At 37.6% G+C, this 23,713-nt stretch overlaps 1 long non-coding RNA gene across 1 annotated transcript in view; it reads left to right on the plus strand.

Moving 5' to 3' along the window:
- Positions 1-2,886: 2,886 nt before the first annotated feature.
- Positions 2,887-23,713, plus strand: part of LOC130455129 (uncharacterized) — a 41,069-nt gene continuing 20,242 nt past the window's right edge. The window contains exon 1 of the long non-coding RNA XR_008913052.1: positions 2,887-3,444. This is a non-coding gene — a long non-coding RNA (uncharacterized LOC130455129). The remainder of the gene's footprint in view (positions 3,445-23,713) is intronic.

Below are 23,713 nucleotides of genomic sequence, written 5' to 3' on the forward strand. Positions count from 1 at the left end.
GCAGGCACTGGAATGCTTCCAAAGAGTTGTGAGGGGCTTTTCATTTGTCCTCAGTGAATAAAGATCCCATCTTTTGCAACTGCATCCTTCCGAAGGATGAAGACAAGCTCTCGTTCCATCCCCCTTTGTCCAAGGGCATCAGTCTAACCGAGGTTTGACCTTGGTCAGGAGCTAGCTTTCAAATTGGGCTGTCCACTCCTTCAAAATGAAGACTAAGTAAGAGTGCTGACAGTTGGGGGGAGGAGGCAACAGATCAAGGCTCAAACCCGCTAATAGGTTTTAGTGTCTGAGCCTTCTGATAATCTGGCTTTAAGTGTCATGGGCCTTTGAGGGTGGATTCCATCTGTCCTGTAAAGTTATGTATTGAAACATAATGCATCCCTTTGATCTCCTGGGTGAAGGTTACAAAATGGCCCCAGTGATTCCCTGGCCAGATCTCCAAGTTGTTGACAGGAAAGGTTTTAACACTTGGGAGTGTTAGTAAAGGGTTGGGGCTCTCTGTGCTGAAAGGCCCTACCCACCCCATCCACCCCAGAGTGAGCCCTAGTTACATTTTCAAGATTTATGACCAAAGCAAAGCAGATAAACCCACGCCAGGCAGCTCTGGGCCCCTGAGAGTTGGCCCCAGGGACACTGAAGGGAAAACAAGAACTACCCAGCTGGAGCCTCCAGAGCTGCACTGGGGGGAGGTCTGAGGCATCTTTGGTCACGGGGTCTGGAATCCAAAAATGTTCCTCTAAAATAAAATGAAGGGCAATAAGACCTAATGGTTAACATTCCGGACTTGGATGCAGAAAGACCTGGTTTCATATCCTGCTTTAAATACTTTGTAGCTGTGAAAAACCAAGAATGAGCATTTTCTATTTCATTCTTGTATCTAGCATCTAACAGCACCCAGAACGGGGCCTCAGTTTCCTTGTCTTTATTTTTTTTAATAATTTTTTATTTGGTCAATTTCAAGCATTATTCCTTGGTTACGAAAATTATATTCTATTCTTCCCTTCCCTCCCCCCACCCTTCCCCTTGATGACACACAAATCCCCTGGGTATTACATGTGTCCTTGATCAAAACCTATTTCTATGTTGTTGATGTTTGCACTTGGGTGATCATTTAGAGCCTACATCCCAATCATATCCCCCTCAACCCATGTAATCAAGCAGTTGTTTTTCTTCGGTGTTTTTACTCCCACAGTTTTTCCTCTAAATATGGATAGTGTTCTTTCTCATAGATTCCTCTGGGTTGTTCATGATCACTGCATTGCTACTAATGGAGAAGTCCATTACATTCGATTGCACCACAGTGTATCAATTTCTGTGTACTTTGTTCTCCTGGTTCTGCTCCTCTCACTCCACATCAATTCCTGGAGGTCATTCCACTTCCCATGGAATTCCTCCACTTTATTATTCCTTTGAGCACAATAGTATTCCATCAACAACATATACCACAGTTTGTTCAGCCATTCCCCAATGGAAGGGCATCCCCTCATTATCCAATTTTTTGCCACCACAAAGAGCACAGTTATGAATATTCTTGTACATGTCTTTTTCCTCATTATCTCTAGGGTACAAACACAGCAGTGCTATGGCTGGATCAAAAGGCAGACAGTCTTTTAGCGCCCTTTGGGCATAGTTCCAAATTACCCTCCAGAGTCAAGATGGCGGCTTAGGAGCAGCAATAGTTCAGACCTCTGAAAACCCTTCCTTACCAACCATAAACAAAATGCTCCTAGGGGGCTGAAAATCAAAACTAACAAGACAGAGACAGGGAACCCTCATGCTGAACTCAATTCAAAAGGTTTGTCCCCAAAAGCCGGAATCCAAGAACACTCAGGGGGAACACTTAGGGGGAAGGCAGAGGGAAAGTCCCAGGACCCCTCCCCACACACACACCTAGAGTTCTAAGCCTCCAGCGGCAGCGGGAACCTCTGGATGGGCAAAGGTGCTGGACTGGAGGGTGTACCTTGTGGGCAGGACTGTGCCAGGCTCAGAGCATCGAACACAGGTGGTGAGGAAACAGCTGGAGAGGGAGCAAAGAGCTGGAAGACTGGACAGGATGGCTGACACCCTCCATATTGCTCTAGCCTTCCAGGAGGTTTTGGCCTCAGAGCACATCCAGCCCAACCCAGCTGAACTTAATCCCATCAAAAGTCTTTAGAGCTCAGGGAAGCCCAAGTTCCAACATCTCTCCCTCACTGACTGCTGGATTTTAATCTAATCAAAAGCCTCCAGAGGACAGGGAAGGGCAAATTCCAACACTCCTCCCCCAGAGACTGCGCTGAGACATCTGACAAAGCTCCAAGAGGGGAGAATGACAGGAAGCCCCCAAACCAAAACAATGAGAGGAGCAAGAGAACAAACAAATATGGGGAGAAAAGGAGTAAATATAAGAAAACAACAGAAAAAGATGAAAAAATTACAATTGACAGCTTCTGCACAGGCTATGAACCAAGAACATACAATACACAGGAGGAGGCAAGTAATAAAACAGAAATCCCAGCGAATTGGATACAGGCTTTGGAAGAACACAAAATGCAATTCAAAACACAATTAAGAGAGGCTGAAGACAATTGGGAAAAGAATTTTAAAAATAAGATAAGTCATCTGGAAACAGAATATAATGTCTTGAAAGCCAAAATCAACCAACTTGAAAATGAGGCAAAGGAGAAGAAAGATGAGGCAAAGGAGTTGAGAGATGAGGTAAAGAGAATGAAAGATGACCTCCAAAGAAAATCAGACCAGAAGGAGGATGGCTAAAAGGCCAGGGATGAAATCCAATTTTTAAGAACCAGAATACAACAACTAGAATTAAGTGACATCACAAGGCAGCAGAACACTATAAAACAAAACCAAAAGAATGAAAAAATTGAGGAAAATATGAAGCATCTCATACACAAAACAGAGGATTTAGAAAATCATTCAAGGACAGACAATTTAAGAATCATTGGTCTACCAGAAGACCATAAGAAAAGAAAAAGCCTGGACATAATACTACAGGAAATTAGTCAAAAAAGCTTCCCCAATATTCTAGAACAAGAGGAAAAAGTGGGAATTGAAAGAATCCACAGATCACCTCCTGTACTTAATCCCAACTGACAACACCCAGGAATTTGATAGCCAAATTCAAGAACTATCAGACCAAAGAAACAAAGAAACAAGCTGCCAAGAAGAAGTCATTCAGATACCATGGAACCACAGTGAGGATAACACAGGATCTGGCTGCATCCACACTGAAGGACTGAAAGGCATGGAATATGATATTCTGGAAATCAAGGGAACTAGGTCTACAACCAAGAATCAACTGCCCAGCAAAACTGACTATATTCTTACAGGGGAAAGTATGGTCATTCAACACAATAGAAGAATTCCAAGAATTTGTAAAGAAAAGACCAGACCTGAACAGAAAATTTGATGTCCAATCACAGAACTCAAGAGAATCATCAAAAGGTAATTTTAAAAGGGGGGGGGGAGAGAGAGAGAGAAACAAAACAAAGCAAAAACACTTTTTTTAAGAGACTCAATAAATTAAAATGATATGTATCCCTATAAAAAAGAGGTCATTGGTAACTCTTAAAAATTGTTATTTTCAACTGGGCAGTTAGAAGAATTACACTTAGAGGGAACAGTGACAAACTGTATAGGATGAAAGGACAAGACATAAATAGGTATATAGATATATTTATGCATAAATACATATACATATGTTATATATACATATATACAACTAGAGCTAAAAAAGAGGTTAATACTAAAAGAAATGGAAAAAACAAAAGGGGGTAAATTTATATGTCACAAAGAGGCTCATGGCAGGAGGGGGAAGAACATCAATGCACTGGAAGGGTAAAGAGGTTGGAGATAGGAAATACTCAACTCTTATGTGCATTGAAATTGACCCAAATAGGGAAGAACAATTCAATCCATTGGGGCAGAGTATAGATTTGTGCCTTATTGGGGAGTAGAAGGGTAACAAACCTACTGGTGGGGAGGGAAGCAGTACAAGGGAGGGAGAGAGTAGGGGGTAGTTTTAGAAAGACTGCAAGGCAAATAAGGGGGGGGGTTAAGGAGGGAGGGGGTAGAAAGGGAAGTAAAATAATGGTGAGAATTAGGGGAATTGACTAAAAACAAACATTGGTGTATAAGGAAATAGTGAAAGAAGATAAGGCAGGACCAGGAGTAGAAATCAAAATGCTGGGAAATACACAGCTGGTAATCATAACTTTGAATGTGAATGGAATAAACTCACCCATAAAATGCAAGCAAATAGCAGAGTGGATTAGAATCCAAAACCCTACCATATGCTGTCTACAAGAATCACACATGAGAAAGGTAGATATGCAAAGGGTGAAAGTAAGAGGATGGAGCCAAATCTATTCTGCATCAACTGATAAAAAGAAGGCAGGAGTTGCTATCATGATATCTGACAAAGCCAACGTAAAAATAGATCTAGTGAAAAGAGATAAGGAAGGTAATTACATCCTGATAAAAGGCAGTATAGACAATGAGAAAATATCAGTACTCAACATGTATGCACTAAATGGCATAGCATCCAAATTTCTAAAGGAGAAACTAGGGGAGCTCAAGGATGAAATAGATAGAAAAACTATACTAGTGGGAGACCTGAACCTTCCTCTATCCAAACTAGATAAATCAAACCAAAAAATAAATAAGAAAGGGGTAAGAGAAGTAAATGAAATCTTAGAAAATTTTGAGTTAGTAGATATGTGGATTTGTGTGATAAAGATTATCCTATTTATTTTATTTCTTCAAGTATCTCTTGGTGCCATCTTTGTTCCCCCCCTTTTCTTTTTTTGCATATCATCTTATAGCACTTTTTACCCCAATCTCTTCCTGTGAATGATTCTTCTAATTACTATAATAGTGAATATAATTTTTGAGAGTTACAAATATCATTTCCCCTATATATTAATATATACAATTTGACCTAATTATAGTCCTTAAAGAAGAAAGTTTGAATAAAAAACATTTTCCCCCTTTTCCCTCTCTTTCTTATTTACCTTTTCATGTTTCTCTTGCTCTTTGTGTTTGGATATCAAATTTTCCCCGAGTTCTGGTCTTTTCTTTACAAATACTTGAAAATCTTCTATTTTTTTGAATGCCCATACTTTCCCCTGGAAGTATATAGTTAGTTTTGATGGATAGATGATCCTTGGTTGAAGACCCAATTCTCTTGCCTTTCTGAATATCATGTTCCAGGCCTTGCAGTCCTTTTGTGTGGACACTACAGGCCTTGTGTGATCCTGCTTGTTGCTCCTTGGTATCTGAATTGTCTCTTTTTGGCTTCTTGTAGAATTTTCTCCTTAGCTTGAAAGCTCTAGAATTTGGCAATTACATTCCTGAGAGTTGAATTTTCAGGATTTAGTGTAGAGGGTGTTCCATTAAATCTTTCAATGTCTATTTTGCCCCCTTGTCCAAGAACATCATGGCAGTTTTCTTGGATGATTTCTTGTATTATGATGTCAAGATTTCTGTTTATTTCTGGCTTTTCAGGTAGACCAATGATTCTCAAATTGTCTTTCCTTGCTCTGTTTTCCTGATCTATCATCTTCTCAGTGAGATATTTTATGTTTTCTTCTGTTTTGTCAGTCTTTTGACTTTGTTTTATTAATTCTTGCTGTTTTGCAAGATCGTTGTCTTCCAGTTGCCTAATTCTGGTCTTTAAAGACTGGTTTTCCTTTTCAGTTTGGTCTATCCTGCTTTTTGTGGCTTCCAGGTGTTTCTCCAATTGGAAGTTCTCGTCCTTTAAACTGTTATTTTTTTCTTTGAACTATTTCCCACTTTTCTTGCCAGAAGGCTTCCATCTTTTTGATAAGCTCCAATTTAAATTCTTCAAGAACTTGTGGACAATTTCCATTTTTTGGAAGGTTTTTGTGCATTTATTTGAATTTCCTCATCTATTTCCTCTGTAGCCTGTGTTTTTCCTCCATAAAAATTTTCCAGAGTCAGTGCCTTCTTGGAGAGAGAACACAATTTCTTGGAGAGAGGGCACAATTTTCCCTCACTGTGGAGGTTTTTCCTTCCCTTTATAGTCAGAAATCTGAGTGAGATGGGCAGGCTCTCTATGTATGCAGTTAAGGAGCAAGAATTTTGCCTAAGGCAAGCTCTTGAATCTCCGCAGCTTCTGCTGTTTGCTGCCCTTCTCTGTGCTATCTTCCCGAGAGTGCCCATGGTCTGTGCTCTTTAGCCTGCTGGGGTTTCAGGTGTAGCTGCTCTCAGGGATAGGTCTTTGGTGGTCTTAGTCAGCTCCCAAGGACCTAGAGGTGCCCCTTACTCACTCTAGAGGTGCCCCTCTCTCACTTGCTGATTCTGGCACATGCTGGCTCTGACTCTGGCTCTGTTGGTGGGGTGGGGGAGGGTAGATCAGCTCTCATTTCGGTCGGAGCTTTTCACCCCCTTATAATGTGGAAATGCCCAAATCCCATGTACCTTCAATGCTGCACCCTACTGTAGAGTCCCTTCGTTCTTATGAATTTGGTTATTTTGGTCTTTTGAGGTAGTCTATATCGGTAAGCACTGAGGAGAGGATGAGTCTTGCATCTAGACTGCCGCCATGTTTACCCAAAAGTCTAGTTTCCTTGCCTTAAAAGAAAATATGGGACACTTACTGATATACATTCCAAGTCAAAAATCTATGCTTCCAATCCTCTGGCCAGGGAGAGGAAGAAAGAGCCAGATTATGAAGTTCAAGTTGAGATACTGGTACTAAAATGAGGCCAATTCTAGATGCTCATAAGTTGAAATGTATTGAGAGAAACCCGGTGCCTTAGGCTTTTTGCTCCATTCTGGGAGTGTAATACCATACAGAAAGGAACACCCCAGCTGGTGAAGGCTATTGGATCCATGCCATATGACAGCCAACTGAAGAAATGGGGCGGGGTGTATTTTTTCCTGGAGATATTTAAGGAAGACATAAAACATCATCAAATATCTGAAGGGATCCCAGGGGAAAGAGAAATTAGACTTGTTCTGAGACACAAGTTGCAAAGAAGATGAGTTGGGCTTGATGAAAGGAACAGCTTCCTATCTATGAGAGCTATCCAAAAATAAGAAAGAGCCAATACAGAGAGCCTGGTGTCAGCATTATATGTGCTCTTTTGTTGACTCTGCCTTCTTCTGAATGCACAAGTTCAAAGATAGTAGAGGCAAGGGCTCACCTGAACTATCCCAAATCCATCTCTAAACAATGTTAAAATGGTACCTCAAAACAAATTCTGGGGAGACAGGAAAGGGTGAAGCTTTTCCAAAATCAGCAGCAAAAATATGTCTCACTGAATTGAGATTGGAGCACAATCTAGTATAAACTGGACCAGGATCCTGGTAAATCAGCAGCAGGCCTTAGGACAACTGAATCAGAGGCTGTAGCTTTCAGACCGCTCAATACACAGAAAGTAAGGGGGTAAAGCAACTGATCAGAAGATTACAGGAGACCCTTTGCTGGCACTTTTAGGATGCCATTGCATTGCCTATATGAAATTCTGGGTCACAGTCCCAGGGCAAAGAGGAGCATTAGCAGGTGCAGGGACCTCAGATACAGTTACAGGGTAGAAAAGAACACTTGTTGTCACTCACAAACTAGAGCACAGACCAGAAGAGAAATGACCACACCTCTCCTTAGATTATAGAACTGAAAACTTTCAGACTTCCAGAACAATGGCATGAAAAACTTGATCCATGGAATAGTACTCTTTCCATCTAAGGAGCAGAGTCCAACTTCAACAAAAATTAAAGTGAAGAGATAGGCTAGAAAATGACTAAACAACATAAAATAACCTGACTATTAAAAGTTACTATAATGATAGGGAAGCTCAAAACATAAATTCAGAAGATAACAATGTCAACACAGCAAAAACTGAAAGAAAAATTTCAATTAGTCTCGACTCAAAATGAATTCCTGTAAGAGCTAAAAAATTATTTTAAAAATTAAATAAGAGAGGCAACCAGGTATAAAGAGTGCCAGGCCTGGAATCAGAAGGACCTGTGTTCAAATCTGGCCTCAGACACTTCCTAGCTATGTGACCTAAACCCCATTTGCCTAGTCCTTGCTTTTATGTCTTAGAATTGTCATAGAGAGATAGAGGAAAATTTGGTAAAAGAAATAACAGTGATGCAAGAAAATCATTTAAAAAATATTGGTAAAGGAGTCACAAAAAATAATTAAGAAAATAACACTTAAAAAACAGGAAAAGCCAAATAGTAAAAGAGGCACAAAAATACATTGATGAGAAAAACTTTTTAAAAAAACAAAAAATTGGCCAAGTGGAAAAAAAGATATACAAAGTTCACTCAAGGAAATAATGACTTAAAAATTAGAAATGGTCAAGTGGAAGCTAATGACTCCATGAGGCACCAAGAGAATAAACAATAAAACAAAATCAAAAGAATGAAAATGAAAATACAAGAAAATATAAAATATCTCACTGGAAGAACAACTGACCAGGGAAATATTGAGGAGAGATCATTTAAGAATTATTAGATTATCTGAAAACTATGATAAAAAGAGGCTAGACAATACCTTTCAAGACATTCAGAGTAAGGAAGGCTGCCCTGATAGTCTAGAATCAGAGGATAAAATAGAAATTGGAAGAATTCCTGAGAAGAGATCCCAAAATGAAAATTCCTAGGAATATTATAGCCAAAATCTATTGCAAGGGCCAGAAAGAAGCAATTCAAATATCATGTATATATAAGATCTAGTAGCTTCTAATTTAAAGGATCCAAGGGATTGGAGAGCAAAAGAGCTTTGGATTACAACCGAGAATTCCTTACCCAGCAAGATCAAATATAATCCTTCAGAGGAAAAAAAGTCATTTAAAGAAATTAAGAACTTTCAAGAATTCCTGAGCTTACTAGAGTATTTGACTATCAAATACAAGACTCAAGAGAAGCATAAAAAGGTAAACAAGAAAGGGAAACCAATAAGGGATCAACAAGGTTAAACTGCTCATATTCTAACATGGGAAAATTATATTTTCAACTCCTAAAATCTTAATCATTAAAATAGTTTAAATGATTATATGTACACAGAGGGTGTGGGCATGAATTGGCTATGATGGAATGATATCCCCCCAAAAATAAAATTAAGGGATGAGAAAGAGAGATGCATGGAGGAAAGGGGAATGGAGAAGTAGAATGGGTTAAATTATCTCACATAACAGAGGTACAAAGAAACTTTTACAGTGGAGAGGAAGGTGAAGAATGGTGAGGCATGTTTTAACTTCACTCTCATTGGAATTAGCTCAAAAGAGGGAATACTACACTCATTCAATTGTTTATAGAAAGCTATCTTATCCTTATTCTTTTTTTCTTTTTTTCTTCTCCTCTTTCTCCTTTCTCCTTCCTCCTCCTCTTTCTCTTTTTCCCTCTCTACTAGGGCTATATCCCAAACCAATTAAAAAGGAAAAGAATCTATATGACAAAAATAGCAGCTCTTTTTCGGTGTCAAAGAACTTAAAATTGAGGGCTTGCCTACCAATTAGGAAATGGCTAAACAAGTTGTGACATATGATTATGCTATAAAAATGATTATCAGAATCCTTTGAGGAAAATATAGAAAGACACACACGAATTGATACAAAGTGAAGCAAGTAAAACCAGGAGGAAATAATACACATGGTAACAGAAGTATTACGTAATGATCAAACTGTGAATGACAGCTCGTCTCAGCAATACAATTATCTAAGGAAATTCTGAAGGCCTTGTGTTGAAAAAATACTGTCAGCTCCAGAAAAAGAACTGATGGAGTCCGAATGCAGATTATAGCATACTTTAAAAAAAACTTTTTTGGGGGGTCTGTGTTTTTTCACAATATGACTAATATGGAATTATGTTTTCAATGACTACCTATGTGTATAACCTATATCAAATTGTTTGCTTTCTCAATGAAGGAAAAGAGGAAGGAGAGAATTTGGAACTCACAAATTTTTTTTTTAAACCCTTACCTTCCATCTTAGAATCAACACTGTGTATTGGCTCCAAGGCAGAAGAGTGGTAAGGGCTAGGCAATGGGGGTCAAGTGACTTGCCCAGGGTCACACAGCTGGGAAGTGTCTGAGGCAGAACTCACAAAATTTTAACTGTAAAAACTATTTTTACATGTATTGGGAAAAATAAAATATTTTTAAAATAAAAAATTTTCCAGGTCAAAAGGACAAAAATAAAAAACATGCTAGTTTGCCCCATTTCTCTAATTCTTATATATGTAGTTGCCATACCAATTTGTACCATTACTTCTCAATTATTGAGCACATGTTTTGTTTCAATATTTCCATCACTATTGATGCTGCAATTACTATTTTCGTATTTTGGGGGCCCTTGGCTGCTGTCATTAACTTCATAAAGGAATAATCCCAGTAATCTAATAGAAAAGGGTATGAACAGTTTAATGACTTCTCTTGTATCATTCCAGTTTATTTTCCAGAATGATCAGACTATTTCACATCTTCCATAGCAATGAATTAGCCTTCCTTAGCCTTTCCAGCATGAAATTGCCCTCACCTTTTTTCCAAGCTGTTAATTCAATGTGTTTGAGGATACCTTATAGTTGTTATAACTGTATTTTCTTGATTTTATTATAAGTGATTTTAGCATGATGTTACATAGTATTTCAAATCACTTCTTTTGAAAACTATGCTCTTATTTTTTTACCACATGAGCTTCAGGTAATACCTTTTCTATATATAGTTCTATATGAATTCCCTATAGATGTTGCCCTATAGGACTTTTAATAGATGTTTTAAAAACCTGTTTTGTTAGCATATACTTTTTCCCTATTTCAAGTTGTTTCCATTTTTTAAAGCAAAGCTTGAAATTTCACAGAATCAAAATGATCAATTTCATCTTTTATAATCTTCTCTGTCCCTTGCCTAGTTTCAAATTCCTCCCATATCATAGTTGTGATAAATATAACCTTTCTCTGATTTTCCGATGGTGTGTGACTTTTTGTTTTTACCTTTTGGTGGTTTTTTCCTTAGGAATTTATTATAATTTATAGTGTAAGATAGCTTAAATAGTTTCTGCCAAATTGTTTTCCAGGATGCTATCAAATTAAGAGCTGCCTCCACAATAGTTTGTGTTCTTGGGTTGGTCACACTAGACTACTAGCATCATTTGCTAGGCTTTTGTTTTAACTAATTGATTCTACTGATCTACTTTTTTTTCTACCTGTAGCAGATATCATCCAATCCTCCAACATTATGAGATGCTTGCCAAGTGCTAGGGACTAAGGACATAGAGGCAAAAATGAAAGAGTCCATGCCCTCGGGGTGTTCATATTCTAACAGAGGAGACAAGATATTCACACAAGAGTACATACTAAACAAATTTCAAGATGATTTTTGGAGAGAAGAATCAGAACAGAGAGGGATCAGGAAGGGACAGTATAGAAAGTGGCCAATAAGCTGCTTTCCAAAGAAGCAAAGGACATCCTCTGAGATAGCAATGATGAAGGAGTTCTTTTCAGGTTTAGGTGACACCTTATTCAAAACAGGGGTGAGAGATTAAACAAATGTGGAAGGTCAAGAAGTCTAGCTAAGAGAGTGCAAAGAGAAAGAAATGTATAAACCTGGAAGAGAAGGCTGCAACCAGACTGGGAAGAGCTTTAAATTTTAGAAGAGTTTGTATTTGATCCTAGAGGTATTATGGAGTGCCTGAGGTCTTTTGTGAAAGGGAGTAGCATGGTAGCCTTGTGTTTTAGTTGTAGCCCTTTGGCAGCTATATATAGATGGTGTAGTAAGGAATGGTGCTTGGTTTATGGAGATCAGTTAGAGGTTATTGCAATAGTTTAAGCAAGAGGTGATGGGAGCTTGGTTTAGGATGGTGGTCATGTGAGTGGCGAGGAGGAGTCACGAGCAAAAGAAAAAGGAGGAAGGTGGGAGACAAGAAAGGGAAGAGGGAGAAGGAGAAGGATAAGAACATAGGCATGTACTCTACCTATATAACGGAATGTGGATGGATAGAATATGAATGATGACAAAGCAAAAGACACTCAAAAGAAATGGTGGAACAAGCAGAAGTTGACCCAGGAGAAAGTAGTGTCTCAAAAACACAGGAAAGAAAGAGTCTACAGGAGGAAGGAGTGGCCAGTGCTGCTGAGAAATCAAGAAGGATGGAGTCTGAGGAAAGAACATCCTATTTATTGGTAAATTCAGGGAAAGCCATTTCAGTTAAGTGTTGAGGTCAGAAACTGGATTACAAGGACCTGGAGAGTACCTGAAAGGCAAAGTGCAGGAATGGAGTCTAGACTGTTGTTTTGTTTTGTTTTTCCCTAGGAGCTTGGCAGTGAAATAGAGGATAGATTTAGGACAAATCTTTTACCTAGATGTCTCAGCTGCACTTTGGATCACCTACATGTCATATTCCTCATACTCTATAGTGTTCCCTTTTATTTATTTATTTATTTTGCTACCACACAGCATTACCAGGAGAATATTTATGCAAAAAACTATGTCTGCACTGGTGGGCCTGGGGAAGGTAGCTTTGAATTGCAATCTCACTTTCCTTTGCTATAAAATAGGCAGAATATCTCAATCCATCTCTCCTAGTTATAAGGATGAAAAAAAGAGAATTGGTGAGAAAGCCTTTTGTAAACAGTTTAGAGCTCCTGGTAAATCATTTTGGAGGCCCAGGTGCTGATGACTAAGACAAAACAGGGCCTCTGCACACCCAGACCCATATTTTAACTTCAGGCTGTAGTCATCTAGAAATGGAACTTCTCATGTCTCAGGTCAGTTCCAGGTCAAATAAAAGGTTTATTTGGGAAATAGAAGTTTGATTCATAAACAACTCCTCTTGATTTCCTGCAAAAAGTTCAAAGAGGAAGGAATGGAGGGAGGGAGGAAGAGAGGGAGGGAGGGAGGAAGAAGGGAGGGAGGGAGAAAGGAAAAAAGGATGAGAAAGAAATGTAAAGAAGGAAGGAAAGAAGGAAAATGAGAAGGAATGAGTTAATATATTAACAAATTCAGGAGGGCAGAGGTTAAGGAATTGGACGTTTAAATCAAAAAACTTGAAAGTGAATAAATTTAAAACCCCCAGAAGAAAACCAAATTAGAGATCCTAAAAATCAAGGGAGAAATTAATAAAATCGAAAGTGACAGAACCATTGAACTAATAAATAAGACTAGAAGCTGGTATTTTGAAAAAACAAACAAAATAGACAAAGTACTGGTCAATCTAATTTAAAAAAGGAAAGAAGAAAACCAAATTAACAGTATCATAGATGAAAAGGGGAACCTCACCTCCAATGAAGAGGAAATTAAGGCAATCATTAAAAATTATTTTGCCCAACTATATGGCAATAAATATGCCAATCTAGCGGATATGGATGAATATTTACAAAAATATAAATTGCCTAGATTAACAGAAGAAGGAATAGATTTCTTAAATAATTCCATATCAGAAAAAGAAATTGAACAGGTAATCAAAGAACTCCCTAAGAAAAAACCCCAGGGCCTAATGGATTCACAAGTGAATTCTATCAAATATTCAAATACAACTAATCCCAATACAATACAAAATATTTGACATAATAAACAAAGAGGGGGTTCTACCAACTTCCTTTTACGACACAAATATGGTACTGATTCCAAAGCCAGGCAGGTCAAAAATGGAGAAAGAAAACTACAGACCAATTTTCTTAATGAATATAGATGCAAAAATCTTAAATAGGATACAAGCAAAAAGACTCCAGCAAGTGATCAGGAGGGTTATTCGCTATGATCAGGTAGGATTTATACCAGGAATGCAAGGATGGTTCAAGATTAGGAAAACCATCCACATAATTGACCAAATCAACAAGCAAACCAAGAAAAACCACATGATTATCTCAATAGATGCAGAAAAAGCCTTTGACAAAATACAACACCCATTCCAATTGAAAATACTAGAAAGTATAGGAATAGAAGGGTATTTCCTAAAAATATTAAACAGTATCTATTTAAAACCATCAGCCAACATCATCTGCAATGGGAATAAACTAGAAGCCTTCCCAATAAGATCAGGAGTGAAACAAGGATGCCCATTATCACCTCTATTATTTAACATAGTACTAGAAACACTAGCTGTAGCAATTAGAGAAGAAAAAGAAATTGAAAGTATTAAAATTGGCAATGAGGAGACCAAGTTATCACTCTTTGCAGATGATATGATGATCTACTTAAAGAATCCTAGATAATCAACTAAAAAGCTAATCAAAATAATCAACAACTTTAGCAAAGTTGCAGGACACAAATTAAACCCACATAAGTCATCAGCATTTCTACATATATCTAACACATCACAGCAGCAGGAATTAGAAAGAAAAATTCCATTCAAAATCATCCTAGACAATATAAAATACTTAGGTATCTATCTCCCGAGACAAACACAGGAACTATATGAACACAACTACAAAACACTTTCCACACAAATAAAACTAGATCTGAGCAATTGGAAAAAACATTAACTGCTCATGGGTAGGACAAGCTAACATAATAAAAATGACCATCTTACCCAAACTTATCTATTTATTTAGTGCCATACCGATCAAACTTCAAAAAAATTTCTTTACTGAATTAGAAAAAACCATAACAAAGTTCATTTGGAAGAAGAAAAGATCAAGGATACCCAGGGAAATAATGAAAAAAAAAATACAAAGGAAGGAGACCTTGCACTCCCAGATCTCACAGTATAGTATAAAGCAGTGGTCATCCAAACAATTTGGTATTGGCTAAGAGACAGAAAGGAGGATCAATGGAATAGACTTGAGGTAGGGGACCTCAGTAAAACAGTCTATGACAAACCCAAAGAACCCAGCTTTGGGGACAAAAATCCAGTATTCAACAAAAACTTCTGGGAAAATTGGAAGACAATGTGGGAGAGACTAGGAATAGATCAACACCTCACACCCTACACCAAGATAAATTCAAAATGGGTGAGTGACTTGAACATAAAGAAGAAAACTATAAGTAAATTAGATGAACACAGAACAGTATACATGTCAGATCTCTGGGAAGGGAAAGATTTAAAACCAAGCAAGACTTAGAAAGAGCCACAAAATGTAAAATCAACAATTTTGACTACATCAAATTAAAAAAGTTTTGTACAAACAAAATCAATGTAATCAAAATCAGGAGGGAAATAACAAACTGGGAAACAATCTTCATAACAAAAACCTCTGACAAAGGTTTAATTACTCAAATTTACAAAGAACTAAATCAATTGTACAAAAAAAATCAAGCCATTCTCCAATTGATAAATAGGCAAGGGACATGAACAGGCAATTCTCAGTCAAAGAAATCAAAACTATTAATAAGCACATGAAGAAGTGTTCCAAATCTCTTATAATCAGAGAGATGCAAATCAAAACAACTCTGAGGTATCACCTCACACCTAGCAGATTGGCTAACATGACAGCTATGGAAAGTAATGAATGCTGGAGGGGATATGGCAAAGTCAGGACATTAATGCATTACTGGCGGAGTTGTGAATTGATCCAAACCATTCTGGAGGGCAATTTGGAACTATGCCCAAAGGGCGATAAAAGACCATCTGCCCTTTGATCCAGCCATAGCACTGCTGTGTTTGTGCCCCAAAGAGATAATAAGGAAAAAGACATGTACAAAAATATTCATAGCTGCACTCTTTGTGGCAGCAAAAAATTGGAAAATAAGGGGATGCCCTTCAATTGGGGAATGGCTGAACAAATTGTGGTATATGTTGGTGTTGGAATACTATTGTGCTCAAAGGAATAATAAAGTGGAGGAATTCCATGGGAACTGGAATGACCTCTAGGACTTGATGCAGAGTGAAAGGAGCAGAACCAGGAGAACATTGTACACAGAGACTAATACACTGTGGTACAATCGATTGTATGGACTTCTCTATTAGTGGCAATGCAGTGATCCAGAACAACTTGGAGGGATTTATGGGAAAGAACACTATCCACGTTCAGAGGAAAAACTGTTGGAGTAGGAACACAGAAGAAAAATAACTTCTTCAATACATGGGTCAAGGGGATATAGACTCTAAATGAACATCCTAATGCAATCACCAACAGTGAACAAATAGGTTGTGATCAAGGACACATATAATACCCAATGAAATTGCGCATCGGCTGCAGGATGGATGGGAGGGGGGTGGGGAGGAAATAATATGATTCTTGTAAGCAAGGAATAATTTTCTAAATTAACTAAATAAATTAATTAAAAAACAAAACAAAACAAACAAAAACCAAAACATATTTTCATCTTATTCATTTTTGTAAACAAATAATCTTACAGAACCAAAACCCAAAAATATATGCCCAAATAAAAAAGTAATAAATCACATGTTTTCATCTGCCTTTCTACTCCAACAGTTCTTTCTCTTGAGCTGTGGATAGCATTCTTTTCCATAACCCTTTAGAATTGTGGTGGATCGTTGTATTGCTATTAGTAGCAAAGTCTATCACATATGATCATTCCACAATATTTCAGTTACTATGTATATTATTCTCCTGGTTCTGCTCATTTCAGTCTGTATCAGTTCATGTAGGACTTTCCAGCTTTTTCTGAAATCATCTTGTTCATCATTCCTCATAGCACAATTGCATTCCTTCAGCATCACATACCACAATTTGTTCAGCCATTTTCTAATTGAGGAACATCCCTTTAGTTTCCAATTCTTTGCCACCACAAAAAGAGCAGCTATAAATATTTTTGTACAAACAGGTCCTTTCCCATTTTTTTATCTCTTTGGGATACAAAGCTAGTAAACTCACCTACTTTTTGCAGTGACTGGTCCAAATCTCCTCTCTCTCTCTCTCTCTGAACCTCCCATCGCATCCTCTCTGCGAAAGATTTCATCATGTACATCACCAAAAATAACTGGCAAGATATTCACACTCACCAAGAGCTCCCTCTTTTCTTTTCTCATACTACTCAGACATGTGCTCCCAAATATCTCCTTCATCATACCTACTCTCCTAACTTCCTACAATCCAGCTTTCTGGATCCCACCATCATTCCACCAAAATTATTTTCTCAAAAGTTACTGGGGGCAGCTAGGTGGTGGCTCAGTGGATTGAGAGTCAGACCCAGAGACAGGGTCCTGGGTTTATATCTGGCCTCAGACACTTTCTAGCTGTGTGACCCTGGGAAAAGTCACTTAAACCCCCATTGCCTAGCCCTTACCACTCTTCTGACTTGGAACTAATACACAGTATTGATTCCAAGATGGAAGGTAAGGGTTTTTTTAAGTTAACAATGGTCACTTAATTGCCAGGTCCAATGGTCTTTTCTCAATTGTTTTTCTTGACCTTTCTGCAGCCCCACTTTTCTACTGACCTCATTCTTGCATCTCCAACTGCCTTTTAGTCATCTTCAATTGGAAGTCCAGTAGGCATCTTAAATTCATTATCTTTCCCCCTTGATTCTCTCTCCCCCTTCCAATCCTATTATTATAGGGGGCACCACTCCACATTATCTCTCACTCTCTTTGTACTATCATCCTGGTCCAGGCCATCATCACCCCACACTATTGCTATAGCCTGCTGTTGGGTCTGCCTCACTCAACTCTCTCCCAACACCAATCTATCCTCTATTCAGTCACTAAAGTGATTTTCCTAAAGTATAGATTGTTACCCATCCTAGCCCCATTCAGTGAACTTTAATGGTTTCTTTCTTATTGCCTCCAGGATCAAATACAAAATTTTCCATTTGGCATTCAAAGCTCTTCATAGTCTGACTCTCTTTGACCCTTTTCAGTCTTCTTATGCTTTATTTTCAACATGCATTCTTTGTTCCAGTGACTCTGACCACATAGCTATTCTATGAACAAGTCATTCAATCTCTCAGTTCTAGGCATTTTCCCTGGCTGTCTTCCATTCCTGGAATTCTCTCCTCATCTTCTACTGGCTTGCTTTAATTCCCAACTAAAATCTCCTTAAGCCTTCCTAATATCTCTTCATTCTAGTACTATCCTTCTGTTCATTATTTCCTAGATATCCTATATACAACTTCTTGGTTCATATTTGTTTATTTGTTGGTTCCCATATTTGTGAACTCCAAGGGCAGTAACTCTTTTGCCTCTTTTTTCCCCCCTATTTCTAACTAATCTCATTTAGCACAGTGCCTGACACACTGGAAGTATTTAGTAACTCTTGCTAATTGACTGACAGGCTCAGATGAAAAGATGCCTTTTGTAACCGTGAAAATGTGGGTTTCAAGACTCTGAATTGCCAAAACTGTAAAGATAATTTTTAGTGTCTTGATTTAAATAAAAAATAAGTGGTCACCATGGGAAAAATTCCCAAATATGAAAATACCCAATCAGCTGGGTTTTATGGAGATTTTAATTAATACAAATGAAGGAATTTAAGGGAAGGGAGAGAGAGAGAGAGAGAAATAGAAATAGTAGGAAGGGCTTAGCCTGAGCCTTAAGAGAGACTCACTCACCACAAGATCGGCCTAAGCAAAATTCCAGTCCTTCACTGAAATCCTCAACTCCTGAACTCAGTTCAGAGACCCAGTTCCTCCAAACTAACTCCAAACTCCAACTAAATCCAGAGAGCCAGCTCTGAACTCCTGACCTCCTTTTAAAGAGAATTGTCTCTTATGTCACCTCCCCTAAATTTCCACATCTACCAATCACAGTAGACATTTTCCCCAGGACTGACCATTCTTAGTTCACATCTTCTTTTGTTATCACCTTCTCTGATTAGATTATATCTTCTGAGTATTTCACATCTCTTTGCTAAGCTTGCCCTTTGTAAGTTGCTTGACCTTTTAGTGATTAATTTATCCTTTATAGGTACTTGTACCTTTTTGAATTAGATCTAAAATAGACCACCTAGCTTAGGGTTTTTGCTTCACTATAAGTATGAGTTGGGGACTTTTCATTGTTCAATCAGGAATTTTACAACTTTATCTTCCCCTAAGGCACTGTCTGAGCAGGGTGAAGTAATTTTAAAGCTCTCAATACATTCCTGACTAAGTACCTCCATTGTGGAAAATGGGGAATAGCTTAATCAAATCTTCTGAAGTAGAATCTGAGCAGTTTTAAGATTCACACTTTTCTCCTTTCCAAGGCCAACCCCTTTGCAAGCAATCTGGTTCCTATTCTCTCATATATTCTCCAACAGATTCCCACCATTATTAACACCATTCTGTCTCTTATCTTCAATCTTTCTCAATCTAATGACTCTCTTTCCTTGTTGCCTGAAAACTTATTCACCGTTAAGAAAAATAAAATTTCCATTTAATCCTACTCTCCCTAATAGTGATAAGGGCTAGGCAAAGGTGGGTAAGTAACTTGTGTAAAAATGGAGATTTGAACCCCAGACTTCAATCCCCAGAAGTTTTTGGCACCTCCCAGAATGCCCTATAATCTCACCAGAGTCCTCACCTGGGCGGAGAACACAATTTGTTTTTTGCTTTTTTTCAGAATTAGATTTATATTTTTAGATATTCCCAATATGGGCATTTATTTTTCTTGATTTGTGTTAATTTCCCCTTCTCTAATCAATAGTATGGGGAGCATTTTATATGAGTATGATTCTTCTGAAAACTGCCTTTCATATTCTTTGACCATTTATTAGTTGGGGGTTGGCTCTTATTTTTCTAAAACTGAGTCAGTTCACTATATATATATTTGAGAAATGAGGCCTTTATTAGAGATAGTTACTCTAATTTTTTATGTTGCTTCATTGTCTATATTATCTTTTAGCAAAACGTAGTTTCTCTGATTATGTTTCAAAGATCTAAGTACTAAATCTAATAGTCTTTTCTCAATCCTCATCTCTCTTGACCTTGATACTCTCTTCTCTCCCAGGCTCTGTTCTGGGCCCATTTCTCTTCTCCCTTTATAATCTTTCATTTGGTGGTCTGATCAGCTCCCATGGATTCAACTATCATTTCTATGCAGATACTTGTAATAAAGTTTATTATGAAGGGTAGACAATCATTCCTAAGTAACCTGGCCACATGGAGCCTAGCCTGCCAGTTCCTCTCTCATTTCCCCCTCACCTCCTGCACTGTTCCTTGTCCTCAGGCTTCCTTCATGGTCTTCTCGTCCATCTCCCCCATTCTCTCCTTGGTCTCCCCTACCCTGCCCCAAAACCTTAACTTTTATTGACATATAGAACATATACTGACACCAGCCGACGCAAACCTGGCACAACTATGGTATGTCAGGAATGTTTGATGGACATGTAAAGTTACTCAGGAAGGGGGAAGGGATGAGCTTCCTTGACACAATCCTCCCTGTGATCCTTTGGGAGACCTATCTCCCCAATGGATCATTTAAATATAACTATCTTATAACTCTAAATACCTTCTAGCTAAAAGTACATACAATATTGTATTTTTCTAAGAGGGAGTTACAATAGTTAGAGATGGGAGTAAAATACAAAAAAAAAACTGATTGATAAACGCATTGACAAAATTCCAACTAGGGGGCAGTCCCTTTGGCATAAGAGTTTACATTCAGAATAAGCATATTCAACCCCCTTCAATTCAGTTCCTTATATCCCAAAGTTCATTCTGGATCTTTTGATGCAATTTGTAGCTTCTTTAGGCATCTTTACAGCACCTTCTCCAAGAGGATCCACTTTCTTGATTTTGAGTGTTGGCAGATTTCTTTTCCTGAAATTTCTTCAAAAAATTTAAAACCTTGGATTTTAGGATAATTACACAATCCCCCCTGAGGAGGGTGTTGACCAACACCAGAATCACACTGAGATACATGACTGAGTTATGAGGTATATATTGTCAAAAGAAAACAAAACAAAAAAGAAATCACCCCAAAAATCCCAAATAAAAGAGTAAAAAATGAGATTCTATATAAAAATAATAAGAAATACAGAAATGATAAAAATAGAATAAAAATCTCATGTGCATAAAATTATGAGTAAAAAATAATAAACCTGTAATGGGTTCTTGAATCACAGCAAGGACCAATTAAAGTGACTTATGTAATTAAAGTGACTTATGTCTCACAAGCCCATAGGACAATAGCAGCAATACAGAACTTTACCCATTTGTAAATTTGCAATTTACAGAAAATTGCCAAGCTATAAGAGAGAAAGGACTGAGTTTCAGCAGTAAATGGGAAATTCATTCCCTGGTCTATTTATTGTCTTCACTGTCAGAGACAGGGAGAGCTAGGATGATAGCCAACCTAAGGTACTTGAGTCAAAGTCAATAAGGTACTTGAGTCATGTGCAATAGCACATGTTGTGTGGTTCAAGGAAGTCCTGTGTCTTAACATATGTCGAGCGCCGCAACCTCGATTCTCACACCAGGTTCAAGTCCTTTCGTATTGGCATAGAAGTTGAACAATCCTCCCTGGATTGGATTTGGTCTGTTTTGACCTTGTGCTACTTGGCACTGTATAGTGGCTCTTTTGTTCCCTTCTCCTAGAATCAGACAGAATCATTAAACAAGGTGCTATTACATTTATCAATAAATGGCAGGTTTCCATAGTCAAAAGCCTTTTGGGTATGCATATTATTAGGGCTAATAGATACTGTAAACTTTATCCTTCAAGTAAAAAAAAACATTAATACTGATCTCATATACTTCAAGTATCACCAATGTTAGGAAAAAAGAAAGAAAGAAAAAATCAAATATCCTAATATAAACATAAAGAGAAAAAAACATAATTAAAAAAACATAAATCAAATATCCTATTGCAAACATAAAGAGGAGAAAAATAATGAAAAAACATAATTTCACTGTTCACATTCCATGTGACAATGTGTTAGCTGAGTAGAGGCACAACACAAAAGGTGCTCACTTAAAAATGAAATGAATATCACTCTTAACTTGTTCAGGATCCACAGTGTGAGTGTACATAATATTTTCACCAGGTAAAAACCTTTTAAAAACAGTAATACAACAACTAATACAGATTCTAAAAAGTACCAAAATCTCCAAAATTATAAGAGCCCATTAATGACAATAAACAAACAAACTCACTGTCATTAGGATTCACATGACTTGATGTATGACATGTAAAAATCTTTGAAATCATGAATACTTGTCACAAGTTCTACAGATTTAGCCAATCTTTCAACTTTGGCAAAGATACTATGAACAAAGTCTATTATTACAATCATTCCAAAATTTGGTGGGAGAAAAAAAAAACAGAAAAAGCCTCTGCACAGTTGATGAAGAATTACAAAATATAATAAATCCATTTCAAAGCTACAAAGCTTCACAGGAAAAATCATTCCCAATTACTGGATGAGATTATAACATATCACAGGCTAACTAAGCCACTTGGGCACCTCCCTCCCTCATGGTACGAGACTGTGACAGTGTAACAAAACTGTCTCCAATATGTCCCATCCATTTTCACATGGAGCCAAGGACTGAAAAGTGAAAATCATTTCAGATACATCATCCATTACATTTACAATAATTGCAGAGATGGGAAAATACAACAATGCCATTTAACTTACTTCATCTACACGTAGACCTCCTATTACAAACAACGCAAGAGGCAAGCAAATAAATGATCAGTCAGAGGTAGGGATGCTCCGAAATGTCTGAAAATCACTTCTGAAATCAATTTAAATTATTAGACAATTAAGTTCTCCAAAACTGTTATACAGTTTGAAACCAATTTGATGGACTTCATTCATCAGCTCTGTGTGACAATTAACAAAGGTAAAAAAAGGAACAAAATGCTGCTTGTGGGCTTTTACAAAGATATTCTTCAGTAAATCATGGTCATAGGGGAGGTACAAATTAAGACAATTTAACAGAATATTTCAATTTTGATAACTCATAAATCAGTTAACATTAAATTACATACACCTTGTATTTAGAATTGTTAGAGACTTCTTTATTCGGGGGAGGGGAACAAACTGTAAAACATTTAACATCAATTAGGCAATGAGGTCTGAAAAGGCTTAAAAATTTACATCCAGACTCTTTGAGGTTCCTTCCCCTCCCAAGTACCATCAGTCATCACCATCCCTTTGTCCACACCTCTGGGGTCTCCCATGCTGAGGGGATTTCCCACACTGAGTACAGGTGTTTGGGGGTGAATTTTGATTAGCTTCATTTGAATAACTATTTCTCCTATCAATGTTACTATACCTGAAACTTCTATTTCTATTTTCCTGATTCCTCTTCTTACAATTTAAAATCACATGACCCATCTTTCCACAAAAATAATGTTAGTGGTTGTTTTGTGGATTCTTGTAAGGGAGCTATGATCTCTCCTTGCTTTACCTTCACAACTGTTTCAGTTAATGCCTTTATTTCCTTCCTCAATGTTTCTATTAAAGTAGAAGTCTCCTTATCCTTCTCACACTGTTTAGAAGTTAATTCCTTTATTTCCTTCCTTAATGCTTCAACTAAATCAGTGTTCTCCTTCTCCCTTTCCTTATGACCCTCAAAAGCATAAACTGTTACTCTTTTCAATTCTTCAAGGTCCATAGTAGGCCAATTTGGACAGCTAGTCATAAAATAATTCCTAACTACCTTACAACTGTTCTTGACAAATTGCATTCTGATTTGTCTAAGGTCCCGTTCCCTATCCAGATCAAGTTCAATATATCTTCCTCCCAGCTCAATAAGTCTATCCATAAATTGCGTGGGATTTTCACTATCTTCTTGAATAAGATTTTCAAATTTAGTCCATGTACCAGGCCTATCAGAACATGCTTTCATAGCTTTTATCCATGCATTTCTAGCCTGGGATAGTTGTAAGTAATCTTGCTCTGAATTTGGGTCCCA

Source organism: Monodelphis domestica, chromosome 6 (genome assembly GCF_027887165.1).
Source record: "Monodelphis domestica isolate mMonDom1 chromosome 6, mMonDom1.pri, whole genome shotgun sequence".
Taxonomy (NCBI): Eukaryota; Metazoa; Chordata; class Mammalia; order Didelphimorphia; family Didelphidae; genus Monodelphis; species Monodelphis domestica.